Below are 19,274 nucleotides of genomic sequence, written 5' to 3' on the forward strand. Positions count from 1 at the left end.
AGGTGTGTAGTGTAGAGGTCAGTGATGCAGGAGGTGTGTAGTGTAGGGGTCAGTGTTGCAGGAGGTGTGTAGTGTAGGGGTCAGTGTTGCAGGAGGTGTGTAGTGTAGGGGTCAGTGTTGCAGGAGGTGTGTAGCGTTGTGCTGAGGATTCCTGGTGCTGCTACCCTAGTGGGAAGGACTGTGTGTGTTTAATATTGGGGTGTGCAGAGGTTGTGTTTCTGGGGTGTCCTGGGGGTGCTCTCAGTGGGATGGTCTGTGTGTATATATTATTGGGGTGTCCTGGGTGTGCCTCTCCCTCCCTCCTGTACCGGGTATTCCCGGTGTGCTCTCAGTGGGATGGTCTGAGTGTGTATATTATTGGGGTGTCCTGGGTGTGCCCCTCCCTCCCTCCTGTACTGGGTATTCCCGGTGTGCTCTCAGTGGGATGGTCTGAGTGTGTATATTATTGGGGTGTCCTGGGTGTGCCCCTCCCTCCCTCCTGTACTGGGTATTCCCGGTGTGCTCTCAGTGGGATGGTCTGTGTGTGTATATTATTGGGGTGTCCTGGGTGTGCTCCTCCCTCCTGTACTGGGTATTCCCGGTGTGCTCTCAGTGGGACGGTCTGAGTGTGTATATTATTGGGGTGTCCTGGGTGTGCCCCTCCCTCCTGTACTGGGTATTCCCGGTGTGCTCTCAGTGGGATGGTCTGTGTGTGTATATTATTGGGGTGTCCTGGGTGTGCCCCTCCCTCCTGTACTGGGTATTCCCGGTGTGCTCTCAGTGGGATGGTCTGAGTGTGTATATTATTGGGGTGTCCTGGGTGTGCCCCTCCCTCCTGTACTGGGTATTCCCGGTGAGCTCTCAGTGGGATGGTCTGTGTGTGTATATTATTGGGGAGTCCTGGGTGTTCCTCTCCCTCCTGTACTGGGTATTCCCGGTGTGCTCTCAGTGGGATGGTCTGTGTGTATATTATTGGGGTGTCCTGGGTGTGCCCCTCCCTCCCTCCTGTACTGGGTATTCCCGGTGTGCTCTCAGTGGGATGGTCTGTGTGTGTATATTATTGGGGTGTCCTGGGTGTGCCCCTCCCTCCTGTACTGGATATTCCCGGTGTGCTCTCAGTGGGATGGTCTGAGTGTGTATATTATTGGGGTGTCCTGGGTGTGCCCCTCCCTCTCTCCTGTACTGGGTATTCCCGGTGTGCTCTCAGTGGGATGGTCTGTGTGTGTATATTATTGGGGTGTCCTGGGTGTGCCCCTCCCTCCCTCCTGTACTGGGTATTCCCGGTGTGCTCTCAGTGGGATGGTCTGTGTGTGTATATTATTGGGGTGTCCTGGGTGTGCCTCTCCCTCCCTCCTGTACTGGGTATTCCCGGTGTGCTCTCAGTGGGATGGTCTGAGTGTGTATATTATTGGGGTGTCCTGGGTGTGCCCCTCCCTCCCTCCTGTACTGGGTATTCCCGGTGTGCTCTCAGTGGGATGGTCTGAGTGTGTATAATATTGGGGTGTCCTGGGTGTGCTCCTCCCTCCCTCCTGTACTGGGTATTCCCGGTGTGCTCTCAGTGGGATGGTCTGTGTGTGTATATTATTGGGGTGTCCTGGGTGTGCCCCTCCCTCCTGTACTGGTTATTCCCGGTGTGCTCTCAGTGGGATGGTCTGTGTGTGTATATTATTGGGGTGTCCTGGGTGTGCCCCTCCCTCCCTCCTGTACTGGGTATTCCCGGTGTGCTCTCAGTGGGATGGTCTGAGTGTGTATATTATTGGGGTGTCCTGGGTGTGCCCCTCCCTCCCTCCTGTACTGGGTATTCCCGGTGTGCTCTCAGTGGGATGGTCTGTGTGTGTATATTATTGGGGTGTCCTGGGTGTGCCCCTCCCTCCCTCCTGTACTGGGTATTCCCGGTGTGCTCTCAGTGGGATGGTCTGTGTGTGTATATTATTGGGGTGTCCTGGGTGTGCCCCTCCCTCCCTCCTGTACTGGGTATTCCCGGTGTGCTCTCAGTGGGATGGTCTGAGTGTGTATATTATTGGGGTGTCCTGGGTGTGCTCCTCCCTCCTGTACTGGGTATTCCCGGTGTGCTCTCAGTGGGATGGTCTGAGTGTGTATATTATTGGGGTGTCCTGGGTGTGCCTCTCCCTCCCTCCTGTACTGGGTATTCCCGGTGTGCTCTCAGTGGGATGGTCTGTGTGTGTATATTATTGGGGTGTCCTGGGTGTGCCCCTCCCTCCTGTACTGGGTATTCCCGGTGTGCTCTCAGTGGGATGGTCTGAGTGTGTATATTATTGGGGTGTCCTGGGTGTGCCCCTCCCTCCCTCCTGTACTGGGTATTCCCGGTGTGCTCTCAGTGGGATGGTCTGTGTGTGTATATTATTGGGGTGTCCTGGGTGTGCTCCTCCCTCCTGTACTGGGTATTCCCGGTGTGCTCTCAGTGGGATGGTCTGTGTGTGTATATTATTGGGGTGTCCTGGGTGTGCCCCTCCCTCCCTCCTGTACTGGGTATTCCCGGTGTGCTCTCAGTGGGATGGTCTGTGTGTGTATATTATTGGGGTGTCCTGGGTGTGCCCCTCCCTCCCCCCTGTACTGGGTATTCCCGGTGAGCTCTCAGTGGGATGGTCTGAGTGTGTATATTATTGGGGTGTCCTGGGTGTGCCCCTCCCTCCCTCCTGTACTGGGTATTCCCGGTGTGCTCTCAGTGGGATGGTCTGAGTGTGTATATTATTGGGGTGTCCTGGGTGTGCCCCTCCCTCCCTCCTGTACTGGGTATTCCCGGTGTGCTCTCAGTGGGATGGTCTGTGTGTGTATATTATTGGGGTGTCCTGGGTGTGCTCCTCCCTCCTGTACTGGGTATTCCCGGTGTGCTCTCAGTGGGATGGTCTGAGTGTGTATATTATTGGGGTGTCCTGGGTGTGCTCCTCCCTCCTGTACTGGGTATTCCCGGTGTGCTCTCAGTGGGATGGTCTGAGTGTGTATATTATTGGGGTGTCCTGGGTGTGCTCCTCCCTCCTGTACTGGGTATTCCCGGTGTGCTCTCAGTGGGATGGTCTGAGTGTGTATATTATTGGGGTGTCCTGGGTGTGTCCCTCCCTCCTGTACTGGGTATTCCCGGTGAGCTCTCAGTGGGATGGTCTGTGTGTGTATATTATTGGGGTGTCCTGGGTGTGCTCCTGCCTCCCTCCTGTACTGGGTATTCCCGGTGTGCTCTCAGTGGGATGCTCTGTGTGTATATTATTGGGGTGTCCTGGGTGTGCCCCTCCCTCCCTCCTGTACTGGGTATTCCCGGTGTGCTCTCAGTGGGATGCTCTGTGTGTATATTATTGGGGTGTCCTGGGTGTGCCCCTCCCTCCCTCCTGTACTGGGTATTCCCGGTGAGCTCTCAGTGGGATGGTCTGTGTGTATATTATTGGGGTGTCCTGGGTGTGCTCCTCCCTCCCTCCTGTACTGGGTATTCCCGGTGTGCTCTCAGTGGGATGGTCTGTGTGTGTATATTATTGGGGTGTCCTGGGTGTGCTCCTCCCTCCCTCCTGTACTGGGTATTCCCGGTGAGCTCTCAGTGGGATGGTCTGTGTGTGTATATTATTGGGGTGTCCTGGGTGTGCCCCTCCCTCCCTCCTGTACTGGGTATTCCCGGTGAGCTCTCAGTGGGATGGTCTGAGTGTTGTAACTTCCTCAGGCTGTTTACTGAGTGCAGCTCAGCCATTCACACACAGTCAGTATCTGCAGGAAGCAGCCTCAGCCTGGACCCTCTCCAGCACCAGAGCCTCAGCCTGGGACATGGGGGACCAAGGGACCGCCTGAAGCCCACACACTGGGTAAGGTGCCCTGCTGTAGGGGGCTCTGCATATCAGTCTGTCAGTCACATTCCTAGGGGAGGGGGTAGATAAGACCCTGGTGGGGGTAGTAGTACACGTGCTGCTGTGTACATCCAGCGCCTCTATGACAGGAGATACAATGTATCCGGAACCTTGTATCTCAGGGGACAATAGGAGAGAACATGCATGTGACACACGTGTAATAATGACTTCTTATACCATTATGTGTATGTGACATATTCATTTGGGGGCATTTATGCTTATTGTCACAGTCCTGGGGTCAGATTTATTATTGTGGCTTTGTACGTTTCTTATAATTATTGGGCATATTTTATATTTATTAATTTTAAATTCCAACAACCAATCGGGGAAGGTTGGTTTGGGCTGCAGCGACTTTGCGACAATTTATAAGACTTTTTAAGAAGTCGCAGTTTTTAAATCCAAACTCGCACAAGGCGCCGTGCTTATACATTCGTCACTATGTGCTGCTATGTGTAAGTGACATGAGGTCTGACGTGTTTTTTTTACAACAAAAAGTAGCAAAAATATAGAATTGCAACATTTTAATGCCATAAAGAAAACAAATAACAAATGTCTCCAATCTTCCTCTATCTCTTATATACAGATCATATTGTACTTGTGCCTATGAACCTATAGTAAAGAATGTAGCAATTTTTTTGTTAAAAAAACACCTCTACCTCCATTCATATACCACTACTGTGCCGCATTATGGGGGAAAATGATCAAGGATAGCGTTTAGAAATTTCCCCTACGGACGGTCCTGCGCCCATATTCATGAAGATGCTCCAGTCAGACTAGATCGGTACTGGCAGAGTTTTTGGCTCTAGTCTTTGCCAGAACTCACACCCCGACCCGACCTCCGCCCTCCCCACTCCCGACGCACCCATAGTAGAGGGCGGCTCATAGAAAGCTGAAAAGTGGTAGAGAATTAATTATAAATCTCTCCCTATGTGTCTCTATGGTAACAGACTACAACATGTGGTCAGAAACTGAAATTTAAAGAAGCACAGTATAGTCCATGTCTCACTATGTATATACTATATACTGGAGTGTGATGAAGCTACAAATGGTTCACATTGCCTCCACACAGAAGCCAATAGTCACAGCCATCTACAGTAGCCAGTAGTCACAGCACCAACCCCACAGGAGCCAATAGTCACAACACCAGCCCAACAGGAGCCAATACTCAAAGCAGCAGCCCAACAGGAGCCAATAGTCACAGCAGCAGCCCCACAGGAGCCAATAGTCATAGTACCAGCCCAACAGGAGCCAATAGTCACAGCACCAGCCCAACAGGAGCCAATAGTCACAGCCCCAGCCCAACAGGATCTAAAAGTGACAGCACCAGCCCCACAGGAGCCAATAGTCACATCAGCAGCCCACAGGAGCCAATAGTAACAGCAGCAGCCCAACAGTAGCCAGTAGTGACAGCACCAGCCCCACAGGAGCCCATAGTCACAGCAGCCCCACAGAAGCCAATAGTCACAGCACCAGCCCAACAGGAGCCAATAGTCACAGCACCAGCCCAACAGGAGCCAATAGTCACAGCACCAGCCCAACAGGAACCAATATTTACAGCACCAGCCCCACAGGAGCCAATAGTCAAAGCACCAGCCCCACAGGAGCCAATAGTCACAGCAGCAGCCCAACAGGAACCAATAGTCACAGCACCAGCCCCACAGGAGCCAATACTTACAGCAGCAGCCCCACAGGAGCCAATAGTCACAGCAGCAGAAGCCCCACAGGAGCCAATAGTCACAGCACCAGCCCAACAGGAGCCAATAGTCACAGCAGCAGCCCCACAGGAGCCAATAGTCACAGCAGCAGCCCCACAGGAGCCAATAGTAAGATCAGCAGCCCCACAGGAGCCAATAGTCACATCAGCAGCCCTACAGGAGCCAATAGTCACAGCACCAGCCCAACAGGATCCAATAGTCACAGCAGCAGCCCAACAGGAGCCAATAGTCACAGCACCAGCCCAACAGGAGCCAATAGTCACAGCACCAGCCCAACAGGAGTCAATAGTCACAGCACCAGCCCAACAGGAACCAATATTCACAGCACCAGCCCAACAGGTGCCAAAAGTCGCAGTATCAGTCCCACAAAAGTCAATAGTCATAGCAGCAGCCCAACAGGAGCCAATAGTCACAGCACCAGCCCAACAGGAGCCAATAGTCACAGCACCAGCCCAACAGGAGCCAATAGTCACAGCACCAGCCCAACAGGAGCCAATAGTCACAGCACCAGCCCAACAGGAGTCAATAGTCACAGCACCAGCCCAACAGGAACCAATATTCACAGCACCAGCCCAACAGGAGCCAAAAGTCGCAGTATCAGTCCCACAAAAGTCAATAGTCATAGCAGCAGCCCAACAGGAGCCAACACTAACAGCATCAGTCCCACAGGAGCCAATAGTCACAGCAGCCCAAGTAGACAGCAGTCACAGTGATGCCCCACAGTAGTCAATGGTTAATTAACAAAGGAATACATACCTTGTTCCTATCATTGCACCTTTTTCCCATTGATCCCAGAGCTGTGGCGCAGAAGACTCGGGATGACATTACACTTCCGCCAATCATTATTTTAACAACCATCTCACTTGAGCCGGGGGCAAATCAGTCACTTCCCACCTCTGTGTCCTACTGACTTTGAGCTCCGCTTTGGATCACTGTAAAGTACAGATGTGATTGTGGGGGTCATGGACGATGGTGGCTTTATACATTCAGTACTAGAAGATCTAGAAGTTGTGTCTTCTGATAGAAAGGCAGGTTTCTGTATTAATGTAAGGTCGACTCATCTTCTGTGATTTTAATATCCCTAAAAGTACAGACTGTTGTGCACTTGTATATTGCGGTCACACATACTGGTTGTGTGTTGTGTGATCAATTACTTTGTGACAAAACTTTACACAATTTTCTGAAATTTGTTTAGAAATATTCTGTTTTCCAATAACTGTATGGCAGATGTGTCGCATGTGCGGTATAATGTGTGGTTTTATATGTGGTTTTACTATTGCCCACATAGCACAGCTATCCTGATAGCAGACATTAGGGAATTGCTTTCTATGCGATTCCCCATTGTACAGTGTTACTGTAGGTTGACCTTTGGCCTCGTGTGGTTGTGCCGTGGTATCAGCGCCGCCCCGGTGATACACGTGGTGAATGAGTCACAGCAGGACATGTCAGTACAGGACGGGAGCAGACGCCTTCTCCAGACGATGTCCCTGATCACATTCATATTTAACTTCTGACTGAAGAATTTTTCAATCACATCCACGCCCAACGCCTCACTTCACTTTTTCTCGCCTCTTTCTTATAGATTCAGCAGCTTTATACAATTCGTGGCTCCATTTGCTGCAAATCCTCTCCAGTTTATCTAAAGAGGTGATTTACTAATTCTAAGATCTAGACCAGACTTATCACAGCAGATGATGCTGGAGGACACATCGGTCCCAGTAAATATCCCTTTAAAGGGGTTTTGTGGGGAAGAAAAACACGGCTGCCCTCTTATATATACAGCACCTTACTGTAATTTGCAGCAAATCAGTGTAGAAATTAAATTAGTTGCAATACCACATCCTACCCATAGTCAGAGGTGGCGCTGTTTCTCTCAAAAATAGACTCCTTTACAGTCAATGCAATCGTTTGGTCACTGTAGTTGTCTGTTTTTGTACATTTTAGTTGCTTAAATTCTTTGAAAAATATTCTGCTCCCATAACAGAGCAAAACAATGGAAGACTAGAAGCTAGTGTGGATCTACCCTTAGTAAAGTTTGGGCTGTTCCTCCTTATATTTCTCCTAGAAACACTTGTAATATCAGAGTGTGGTTCCTTCGGCCCATCAGATAAGATTACAATGGGAGCCCGGTGCCCACCCTCTAACCTAAGTTGCCTTCATATTGGGTTGTCTTCTTGGGTTGGAACCTGGGCCCACCATAGGACCCTCTGATTCCCTGGTGGGCCAGTCCGACACTGGAGGCAAGGATACATCTATAACCAGGTGTTACTGTGGAGTTGGGTTCCTACGCAGTCCAGCACCATTAGCTATATCTGGTTCCTATAAGGACATAAGACCCTTAACTGGTAATTAAGAACTTCAATATATTCTGGCATGAAATTTCATCGTAATAGAGCAGATAATCCACATCTGTGGATGAGCTGTGGACAGCTGTTATCTGGACTGGAGACCTGATCAGAACCTTATGTAATATTTATAGAAAATCTTCTTGACTTTTGTATCATTTTCTAACAGCAATTATTGATATTTCTTCCACTTTTCTGTATATCTAATCGTATTGGGAGGCCAATACAATCCTGCGTACGACTTTCAGATCCAAACCCTGGACCCAATATACAGGGGCTTATTTGCTAAGGGTCGCACAAGCACTTTTGTCAGACTGTTCACCTTTTTCAGGGATTACATGGCCTGGACAGGTATTTAACAGGTGTCTGCGCTGGGATTGTTGTGTCGTATACAATCGGTTTCCATGCGACACAAATTAGGGGGACAGGCCATCAGGTGATCCGACTGATTCAGACTGAGCACGGGATTTGAGATTCAAATTGTGTCGCAAGACAATACACCAGGAAGAAAATGGACCTGAGCGGGGAAGTGACCCATGCAGGATATCGGGTGCATGATCTTAGTGAATAGCGGCAGAGTGCATTATAGATGGACAATGCACTTTCTGTGAACTCCAGCGGCCGGGTAAGTAAATGGGGCAGATTTACTTACCCGGCCCATTCGCGATCCAGTGGCGCGTTCTCTGTGGTAGATTCGGGTCTTCCGGCGATTCACTAAGGTAGTTCCTCCGCTGTCCACCAGATGTCGCTGCTGCGCTGAAGTCCGTCGAGGCCCGCCGGAATGCACGTGCCTATACCTGGTGAAGGTAAGTGCGAGTCCCGCAACACAAATTTTTTTTTTGTAAATGTGGCGGTTATTCCGAATCCGTCGGGTTTTCGTTCGGCCACGCCCCCCGATTTCCATCGCGTGCATGCCGGCGCCGATGCGCCACAATCCGATCGCGTGCGCCAAAATCCGGGGGCAATACAGGGAAAATCGGCACAAATCGGAAATATATTGGGTAACACGTCGGGAAAACGCGAATTGGGCCCTTAGTAAATGACCCCCAATGTGCCCCAATGTCTTGGCCAGTGGCTATTTAAGCAGTTTCCCAATACATCACACAGGTTCCTGTACTGTGACTTTATGTAGCGTCTTAGTGTATTAGGCTGGAGCTGGATGTGCCAGTGTACTCTGTGCTGACAACGTGTCATCATCCCTGGGTGTACAGTAACACAGCAGTGAATAGTGGGTGTTGCTCTGATATTGTCCCAGCACAGAGACGGGAACAAGCGCCAAGATTTTAGTGGAAGCAGACAGAAGTTTTCCAGTAAAAACCAGAGAAGGAAACATAAACACAAAAAGAGATGTAGTGAAAATAGAAAGAGATTCAGGGAGCGGAGAAGAGACAGAGCCGCCCCATGGGTGACAACACTGGAAATTACTTTATGGCACAGTTGGATTGTTTCGCACCAAAATCCATAGTCAAATCTGCAACAAAGTCTAAGCTGCAATTATGTTGCAGATTGTCGTCTGGTTTTGGTTTGGAGCTTGAAATCGGGATCAGATCCTCGCCCCAAAAAATGTCATCGAGGATTTTAGAATCTGCACCATGTTCAGATCTGCAACAAAATTGCAGTTTAGACTTTGTTGCGGGTTATGATGTGTCCAAGTTGCAGTTTTGTTGCAGATTGTCATTTGCTTTGGAGCTTTAAATCTGGATCAAATCAACAACAAAAAAATTGCCATTAAGAGGATTTTAGAATCTGCATCATGTTCTAATTTTCATGCAGAAAAAATCCACGTATTTTACAAATCTCATTCTCTTCTGCATTAATCCATTCATTATCTGAACTGTTCCCCATATATAACGCGTCCAATCCGTCTTTTCCCCAATGTCTGTCCTCAGGGGGTGTTTTTGGAGCCAGTACAGGTCCTAGTTCATGTCTATGGTGAGAGTTGTCCTGTCTACACCTTCAGCCTATGGTTGGCTTGTGTCTTGTTCAGACTAGTGATGCTGCATTCCTCGCATAGCACAGTGTGATGTCACCGGGACGGGATCAGTATTATATACATCTCTCATCTCCACCTGAGCACATCTGGTGTTTATTGACTTGAACTGGAAGTGGGGGGCGGGGAGGTTGTAAACTTTTTGGAAAATCCCTTTTTGAAATGTTTGCAGCTCCTCCCCTTCAAATGACGTTTACTGCTCAGCTTGTTATTCTGTATCATGTGGATAGGGGATAACTTCAAAACTTGGTACCAGTAGTGGATTATAATATTGGAGGTTTGGGCAGGAGCCCGGGGCCCAATCCTTCCAGGGGGCCCATGGCCAATAAAACCACTGACCAAATTTAATACTGAGAATGACCTTCCCCCATGAAATCCAAGTACATCTGTTCCTGCTCTCGGTACACTTGTACACAAGAGCCATTTTAGGGCCTTTGAAGGTCCTCAAAAAGGTCCTGAAACCATGGATTGAAAGCAGCCGAAGGGACACATCCTCCATTCCCCAAGAAGCTTACTCGTGTATCAAATGTAAGAAGTGATTCCAGACCTGTAGGGCCCTAATATTCCTACAACCCAGGACCCATGGCCAGCTTACTCCGCCTACTTGTGACGACCCTTGTAAGTAAGGCAGCGAGCTCTATATCATTGTCTGACTTCCAAGAAGCCTAGTCACCAGATATGACATAACAGCTGAACCAGTAAGTCATGTAAGTCATGGACCTGGAGTGTTGGGGCTGTAGTTAGTCCCCTTCACCTATAGAGCAGAAAAGGAAGACGATGTTTCCATATGATAATTCTACATGCAGAGCTTTTTCAGTGTTTTTTTTATTCCATATATTGTAATTTTTAGGTGTTTTTACCCTTTTATCCTGGGAAATGATATTATGTTATGTCTAACCGAAAATAACAATTTTTATACCGGAAGGAAAATGAATGAGCCGGAGACTCCCCGGGGGCTCATATCTGATTTATATAACGGAGGGATTCGTAATCGGGTGGAGACTGAAAGTTGTCCCAGCGCCAGGACATTGGACAATTGCAACAACTCTGAGGAGACAAAAGTGGCAGCGGGACCAGGACTGCAGCAGAAAGTCTGTCACATGTGATCAGGGGGACCTGGGGGTCCCTGTACCCGGAGGCGTCATGACCACTAAACCTGAGAATGTCGCACTTTTTTGCACAGACATTTTCTCATTTCTGACGCCTCTGAGGCTTCTACTTTAAAAGTCTTTGAAAATTTTGACATCTATTATTTTACCCTACACCCCCCCCCCCCACCCCCTTTTTATTTTTAAAGGGGTGAGGACCTTCACATTCAGGGAAGGCATTATGACTCCAGGACCATGGACACATTTTTGCTCACACGTTCTGAAATTTCCACAACTCTTCTCCTGCCTTTTTACAAAATGTTGACTTCCTACAACTTTGCTCCATTATTTTTGGAGCGGTGCGAGGGGTTTTGTAGGAGGGGCCTGGGCTACATCTCTTCTGCTGATTTTTATGTTTGTGGGGAATTTGGCAGCGAGGTGTCAGAGGTTTCATCAGATCCCGCTGTGTTTAGTGACACAAGGAGGAAGGAAGCAAGAAAAAAAAAGTCACGTCATTCATCATTTGATTGCAGAGTTTTGTCACTGAGCACAGTATGGCGGTATTATATAGTCTGCACATTCCCATGTACAGAGAAGGTGCAGATTGAAGTTTCCCTATACAGCCGTGTTATCACGAGTCATCACTATTTGGAATGGGTGGAGGGACGTGCAGGATAATTTTGGGGGTGCAACATTTGCTAATGTCTGATAGATACTCACTGCAAAACAATCACTATATGAGAGTAAATAGCACAGAAATGACAATGGCGTCATGCAGGGGGGTCCATCTACTGGCAATGTCTATGGGGGTATTGCTATCATTTATTGGGGTCCCTCTGCTGGAATTATTGTTTATTAGGAGTGACCTATGGCACTATCATTGTGGTTATTATGTAATGTCTTGCACCATTGAAGGCATAAGCATCTGTTCACTTTGTGCCATAGAAGCCATTGCCATCACACAGGGAAGGTGCTGCCCATAGTAACAAATCAGAGCTCGGCTTTCATCCATGTTACTGCACATAGCAGATGAATTCTTTCCTCTGATTGGCTGCCGCCAATGGGAACTCTCATCAGCCTATCAGATGAGGTTTTGTATTTTGACCAGTACTGAGAGGTTGTGACTGATTGGCTGCTATAGACCCTATATATGTCCCCTATATCTCCCCAGTAATGGCGGTGTTACAGTATATACACATAGATCTTCTCTGGATAGATAAGTGCAGCACAGGCCTGATAGTAACCACAGGACACACGGAAATACAGAAACCACATGTGCTGTAAGACAAACCCCTGCAAACACAGCACTGCTACACCGCCAGCACTGCTACACCGCGAGCACTGCTACACCGCCAGCACTGCTACACCGCCAGCACTGCTACACCTCCAGAACTGCTACACCGCGAGCACTGCTACACCGCGAGCACTGCTACACCGCCAGCTCTGCTACACCGCCAGCTCTGCTACACCGCCAGCTCTGCTACACCGCCTGCACTGCTACACCGCGAGCACTGCTACACCGCGAGCTCTGCTACACCGCCAGCACTGCTACACCGCCAGCTCTGCTACACCGCCAGCTCTGCTACACCGCGAGCACTGCTACACCGCGAGCACTGCTACACCGCCAGCACTGCTACACCACGAGCACTGCTACACCGCGAGCTCTGCTACACCGCGAGCTCTGCTACACCGCCAGCACTGCTACACCACGAGCACTGCTACACCGCCAGCCTTGCTACACTGCCAGCACCGCTACACCGCGAGCTCTGCTACACCGCGAGCTCTGCTACACCGCGAGCACTGCTACACTGACAGCACTGCTACACCGCCAGCACTGCTACACCGCCAGCTCTGCTACACCGCCAGCTCTGCTACACCGCCAGCTCTGCTACACCTCCAGAACTGCTACACCGCGAGCACTGCTACACCGCCAGCATTGCTACACCACCAGCACTGCTACACCACGAGCACTACTACACCTCCAGCTCTGCTACACCGCCAGCCTGCTACACCGCCAGCACTGCTACACCGCCAGCACTGCTACACCGCCAGCTCTGCTACACCGCCAGCTGCCTGCACTGCTACACCACCAGCACTGCTACACTGCCTGCACTGCTACACCGCCAGCTCTGCTACACCGCCAGCCGCCAGCATTGCTACACTGCCAGCTCTGCTACACCGCCAGCTCTGCTACACCGCCAGCACTGCTACACCGCCAGCACTGCTACACCGCCAGCACTGCTACACTGCCAGCTCTGCTACACTGCCAGCTCTGCTACACTGCCAGCTCTGCTACACCGCCAGCTCTGCTACACCGCCAGTACTACTACATCGCCAGCTCTGCTACACCGCCAGCACTGCTACACCGCCAGCTCCTCTACACTGCCAGCTCTGCTACACCGCCAGCACTGCTACACCGCCAGCTCCTCTACACCGCCAGCTCTGCTACACCACGAGCACTGCTACACCGCGAGCACTGCTACACCGCGAGCTCTGCTACACCGCCAGCACTGCTACACCACGAGCACTGCTACACTGCGAGCTCTGCTACACCGCCAGCACTGCTACACCACGAGCACTGCTACACCGCCAGCCTTGCTACACTGCCAGCACCGCTACACCGCGAGCTCTGCTACACCGCGAGCTCTGCTACACCGCGAGCACTGATACACCGACAGCACTGCTACACCGACAGCACTGCTACACCTCCAGAACTGCTACACCGCCAGCACTGCTACACCGCCAGCATTGCTACACCACCAGCACTGCTACACCACGAGCACTACTACACCTCCAGCTCTGCTACACCGCCAGCCTGCTACACCGCCAGCACTGCTACACTGCCAGCACTGCTACACCGCCAGCTCTGCTACACCGCCAGCTGCCTGCATTGCTACACCACCAGCACTGCTACACTGCCTGCACTGCTACACCGCCAGTTCTGCTACACCGCCAGCCGCCAGCACTGCTACACTGCCAGCTCTGCTACACCGCCAGCTCTGCTACACCGCCAGCACTGCTACACCGCCAGCACTGCTACACCGCCAGCTCTGCTACACCGCCAGCTCTGCTACACCGCCAGCTCTGCTACACTGCCAGCTCTGCTACACCGCCAGCTCTGCTACACCGCCAGTACTACTACATCGCCAGCTCTGCTACACCGCCAGCACTGCTACACCGCCAGCTCCTCTACACTGCCAGCTCTGCTACACCGCCAGCACTGCTACACCGCCAGCTCCTCTACACCGCTAGCTCTGCTACACCGCCAGCTCTGCTACACTGCCAGCTGCCAGCACTGCTACACCCCCAGCTCTGCTACACCACCAGCTCTGCTACGCCGCCAGCTCTGCTACGCCGCCAGCTCTGCTAAGCCGCCAGCTCTGCTACACCGCCAGCTCTGCTACACCGCCAGCACTGCTACACCGCCAGCACTCGTACACCGCCAGCCCTGCTACACCACCAGCCCTGCTACACCACCAGCCCTGCTACACCGCCAGCCCTGCTACACCGCCAGCTCTGCTACACCACCAGTTCTGCTACACCGCCAGCTGCCTGCACTGCTACACCACCAGCACTGCTACACTGCCTGCACTGCTACACCGCCAGCTCTGCTACGCCGCCAGCACTGCTACACCGCCAGACTAACATACACAAACGTAAAAGTAAACTGTACAGTACCCATATATATGTAGAGGATAGGAGTAGTAGTACTGTGCTGTGCCCATATATATGTAGAGGATAGGAGCAGTAGTATTGTGTTGTGCCCATATATACAGGATAGGAGTAGTAGTACTGTGCTGTGCCCATATATATACAGGATAGGAGTAGTAGTACTGTGCTGTGTCCATATATACAGGATAGGAGTAGTAGTACTGTGCTGTGTCCATATATACAGGATAGGAGTAGTAGTACTGTGCTGTGCCCATATATACAGGATAGGAGTAGTAGTACCGTGCTGTGCCCATATATATACAGGATAGGAGTAGTAGTACTGTGCTGTGCCCATATATATACAGGATAGGAGTAGTAGTACTGTGCTGTGTCCATATATATATACAGGATAGGAGTAGTAGTACTGTGCTGTGCCCATATATATACAGGATAGGAGTAGTAGTACTGTGCCCATATATATACAGGATAGGAGTAGTAGTACTGTGCTGTGTCCATATATACAGGATAGGAGTAGTAGTACTGTGCTGTGCCTATATATACAGGATAGGAGTAGTAGTACTGTGCTGTGCCCATATATACAGGATAGGAGTAGTAGTACTGTGCTGTGCCCATATATACAGGATAGGAGTAGAAGTACTGTGCTGTGCTCATATATACAGGATAGGAGCAGTAGTACGGTGCTGTACCCATATATACAGGATAGAAGTAGTAGTACTGTGCTGTGCCCATATATACAGGATAGAAGTAGTAGTACTGTGCTGTGTCCATATATACAGGATAGGAGTAGTAGTACTGTGCTGTGTCCATATATACAGGATAGAAGTAGTAGTACTGTGCTGTGCCCATATATACAGGATAGGAGTAGTAGTACTGTGCTGTGCCCATATATATACAGGATAGGAGTAGTAGTACTGTGCTGTGCCCATATATACAGGATAGGAGTAGTAGTACTGTGCTGTGCCCATATATACAGGATAGGAGTAGTAGTACCGTGCTGTGCCCATATATACAGGATAGGAGTAGTAGTACTGTGCTGTACACATATATAGAGGATAAGAGTAGTAGTACTGTACTGTGCCCATATATACAGGATAGGAGTAGTAGTACTGTGCTGTGCCCATACATACAGGATAGGAGTAGTAGTACTGTGCTGTGCCCATACATACAGGATAGGAGTAGTAGTACTGTGCTGTGCCCATACATACAGGATAGGAGTAGTAGTACTGTGCTGTGCCCATGCATACAGGATAGGAGTAGTAGTACTGTGCTGTGCCCATACATACAGGATAGGAGTAGTAGTACTGTGCTGTGCCCATATATACAGGATAGGAGTAGTAGTACCTAACATGACAAGCCTAGATAGACCATCAGTATACCAGTAATGTATTGTTCTTATGTAATTCACTGGCATTAATGATGGGGAAAGTTGGTGCTGAATATTCGTGCGTAGTTCTCATACTACGCGTTTTGTGTCGGGAAGGGTTAATTCCTGTGTCATTATATCATCCAGAAAGTAAACAAATAAATGGCCTGAGCCTCGCAGCATATGGAGCGTGTACAGTCCTGGCAGCGGCTCTGGGGACTCCTGGTCACATGCGTTTACTCTGATCACACAGCAAACATGGGGTCCTGCAGGGGCGACGAATCCCACCTGCCGCTACAGGGGACGGGATCATGTAAGTGTTTCCAGGAGGATTTACTGGAGAAAAGGAACAACCACATCACATATGGTGTATCCAAATATTTACTGAGTAACTGCAGCTGCATGTAGAATTATTAAGATCCATAGGGGGCAGTATTATAGTAGTTATATTCCTGTACATAGGGGGCAGTATTATAGTAGTTATATTCCTGTACATAGGGGGCAGTATTATAGTAGTTATATTCCTGTACATAGGGGGCAGTATTATAGTAGTTATATTCCTGTACATATGGGGCAGTATTATAGTAGTTATATTCTTGTACATAGGGGCAGTATTATAGTAGTTATATTCTTGTACATAGGGGGCAGTATTATAGTAGTTATATTCTTGTACATAGGAGGCAGTATTATAGTAGTTATATTCCTATACATAGGGGGCAGTATTATAGTAGTTATATTCCTGTACATAGGGGGCAGTATTATAGTAGTTATATTCCTGTACATAGGAGGCAGTATTATAGTAGTTATATTCCTGTACATAGGGGGCAGTATTATAGTAGTTATATTCCTGTACATAGTGGGCAGTATTATAGTAGTTATATTCCTGTACATAGGGAGCAGTATTATAGTAGTTATATTCCTGTACATAGGGGGGAGTATTATAGTAGCTATATTCCTGTACATAGGGAGCAGTATTATAGTAGTTATATTCCTGTACATAGGGGACAGTATTATAGTAGTTATATTCTTGTACATAGGGGGCAGTATTATAGTAGTTATATTCCTGTACATAGGGAGCAGTATTATAGTAGTTATATTCCTGTACATAGGGGGCAGTATTATAGTAGTTATATTCCTGTACATAGGGGGCAGTATTATAGTAGTTATATTCTTGTACATAGGGGGCAGTATTATAGTAGTTATATTCTTGTACATAGGGGGCAGTATTATAGTAGTTATATTCTTGTACACAGGGGGCAGTATTATAGTAGTTATATTCCTGTACATAGGGGGCAGTATTATAGTAGTTATATTCTTGTACATAGGAGGCAGTATTATAGTAGTTATATTCTTGTACATAGGGGGCAGTATTATAGTAGTTATATTCTTGTACATAGGGGGCAGTATTATAGTAGTTATATTCTTGTACACAGGGGGCAGTATTATAGTAGTTATATTCCTGTACATAGGGGGCAGTATTATAGTAGTTATATACTTGTACATAGGAGGCAGTATTATAGTAGTTATATTCTTGTACATAGGAGGCAGTATTATAGTAGTTATATTCTTGTACATAGGGGGCAGTATTATAGTAGTTATATTCTTGTATATAGGGGGCAGTATTATAGTAGTTATATTCTTGTACATAGGGGAAGTATTATAGTAATTATATTCTTGTACATAGGGGAAGTATTATAGTAGTTATATTCTTGTACATAGGGGGCAGTATTATAGTAGTTATATTCTTGTATATAGGGGGCAGTATTATAGTAGTTATATTCTTGTACATAGGGGAAGTATTATAGTAGTTATATTCTTGTACATAGGGGGCAGTATTATAGTAGTTATATTCTTGTACATAGGGGGCAGTATTATAGTAGTTATATTCTTGTACATTGGGGGCAGTATTATAGTAGTTATATTCCTGTACATAGGGAGCAGTATTATAGTAGTTATATTCTTGTACATAGGGGGTGGTATTATAGTAGTTATATTCCTGTACATAGGGGGCGGTATTATAGTAGTTATATCCTTGTACATAGGGGGCAGTATTATAGTAGTTATATTCTTGTACATAGGGGGCAGTATTATAGTAGTTATATTCCTGTACATAGGGGGCAGTATTATAGTAGATATATTCTTGTACATAGGGGGCAGTATTTTAGTAGTTATATTCCTGTACATAGGGGGGCAGTATTATAGTAGTTATATCCCTGTACATAGGGGGCAGTATTATAGTAGTTATATCCCTGTACATAGGGGGCAGTATTATAGTAGTTATATCCCTGTACATAAGGGGCAGTATTATAGTAGTTATATTCTTATAGATAGGGGCAGTATTATAGTAGTTATATTCTTGTACATAGGGGGCAGTATTATAGTGGTTATATTCCTGTACATAGGGGCAGTATTATAGTAGTTATATTCCTGTACATAGGGGCAGTATTATAGTAGTTATATTCCTGTACATAGGGGGCAGTATTATAGTAGTTATATTCTTGTACATAGAGGACAGTATTATAGTAGTTATATTCTTGTACATAGGGGGCAGTATTATAGTAGTTATAGTCTTGTACATAGGGGGCAGTATTATAGTAGTTATATTCCTGTACATAGGGGGGCAATTTTTATTAGTAAAAACAAACAAAAATTTACAATACATTCTTGTCAGAATGAAAAATAAAACAATTATTTAACAGAGATCAAACACATTAGCAAAATAATGAATTTAGAGTAACTTCAAATTAAAAAGTCCATCACTGGTAATAAGGAAAAAAAATAAATAAACAGAATTCCATGACATATAATCCATCACTGTAGATTTATGTTCCTCCATAACTGAACATTCTGGCTCTTTTTCCTAAACTCTAATGATCGGATCCACCTCAGCTCTGATAGTATCTGTGTGACTGCGGTCATGGGCTGGAAGGACTCATTATGGACGGACACTCTGGTCCTGGTGTGCCAGTGGTAGTATTTAGTTACCGTGATGATCAGGTACATGGTCCCCCTGTCGATGCCGGCTACCTGTGGTGTCACCCCATAGATTACATCAGGGTAGGTCAGAGACTGCAGTCTTGGTATCCTAAGCCTGCGGGACACCTCCTGCCATATCCGTCTCCCTCCCTGGCACTCGGTAATGAAGTGCTGCATCGTCTGCTCCTGCTGACAACCCAAGGGGCACATACGGTCTGAGACACTTAAAAACTTTAAATTACCCCTAACAAAAAGCTTCCCGTGCAGTGATAGCCAAGCAATGTCGAATAGTTTTGCAGGG

General features: G+C 48.0%; 1 protein-coding gene across 3 annotated transcripts in view; it reads left to right on the plus strand.

The window, feature by feature from the left end:
• Positions 1–19,274, plus strand: part of LOC140115526 (phospholipid-transporting ATPase ID-like) — a 98,753-nt gene that overhangs the window by 8,001 nt on the left and 71,478 nt on the right. The window contains exon 1 of one of the 3 annotated variants that reach the window (XM_072132799.1): positions 3,641–3,782. The exons of 1 other annotated variant lie outside the window; for it this stretch is intronic. The gene's annotated coding sequence lies outside the window, so the exon portion shown is untranslated. Of the gene's footprint in view, positions 1–3,640; positions 3,783–16,156; positions 16,311–19,274 lie in introns of those variants that run through there. One more of the 3 variants, XM_072132801.1, reaches the window with a different exon arrangement.

The sequence above is a fragment of the Engystomops pustulosus genome, chromosome 1, assembly GCF_040894005.1.
Source record: "Engystomops pustulosus chromosome 1, aEngPut4.maternal, whole genome shotgun sequence".
Classification (NCBI taxonomy): Eukaryota; Metazoa; Chordata; class Amphibia; order Anura; family Leptodactylidae; genus Engystomops; species Engystomops pustulosus.